This window comes from Anolis sagrei, chromosome 6, assembly GCF_037176765.1.
Source record: "Anolis sagrei isolate rAnoSag1 chromosome 6, rAnoSag1.mat, whole genome shotgun sequence".
NCBI lineage: Eukaryota > Metazoa > Chordata > Lepidosauria > Squamata > Dactyloidae > Anolis > Anolis sagrei.
Genome location: NC_090026.1, coordinates 80,604,998 through 80,605,791, shown reverse-complemented (window position 1 = coordinate 80,605,791; position 794 = coordinate 80,604,998). Strand labels below are relative to the sequence as shown.

The 794-nt window shown below is 40.7% G+C and overlaps 1 pseudogene; it reads left to right on the top strand.

The window, feature by feature from the left end:
• Nucleotides 1–422: 422 nt before the first annotated feature.
• Nucleotides 423–549, top strand: LOC132779832 (5S ribosomal RNA; annotated as a pseudogene).
• Nucleotides 550–794: the final 245 nt, after the last annotated feature.

The following is a 794-nucleotide window of genomic DNA, read 5'->3' as shown; positions in this document are numbered from 1 at the left end:
TTGGTTTGCCATCACACGGTAAACATATGTCTCCTCCCTCATTTTCTTTGAAGTATTGCTAAAGCATCAGTTTTAAGGCACCACATTTCTGGGATCATTTGCCCTCAAGACCCTTCTACGTACTAAAGCAGAGTTAATAAGTGGCTCCCTCTTATTTCAGTGGGAGCCACACCACCTGAAGGAGCATTAGCCATTGTCTTAAACACATATAAATTACTTCCTTGGTTCTAAAGATTATGGCGGAAGAAAGGATTATATACTCTCCATCTCGGCTCTTCCCCCCATGATGATGTCATTGCAAGGGGGGGGTCCCACTGCATGTTAAATTGGGTGTTTTTACATGTCTCTATGCAGGGAATTGAAAAATATGTTGATTGCCAATCAACTTAGACATTGTGGGAAAAACCCATAGTTTAGAAACTGGCTGTGGCCATACCACCCTGAACTGGTGAACATGCCTGATCTCATCTGATCTCAGAAGCTAAGCAGGGTTGGGCCTGATTAGTACTTGGATGGGAGACTGACTGGGAATACCAAGTGCTGTAGGCTAAAAAAAGCCTGCGGCCTACTTTAGCTCCATTGGTTGCCAATTCTTAAATGTGTAGAAACACCGTTTTTATTGTTTGTGATGAAGTCATAAGTTTCATTCTGAAGGCATCACAAAGAAATGCAGAGGAAATACAGATAAAATACCTTTATGACTAGAACACACTGATTTTCCTCCATTACACAGTCCATTTGCTTTTTATAGTCAACTAAACTAGTAAGTATAATTGTTTAGATGCCTTTTACTC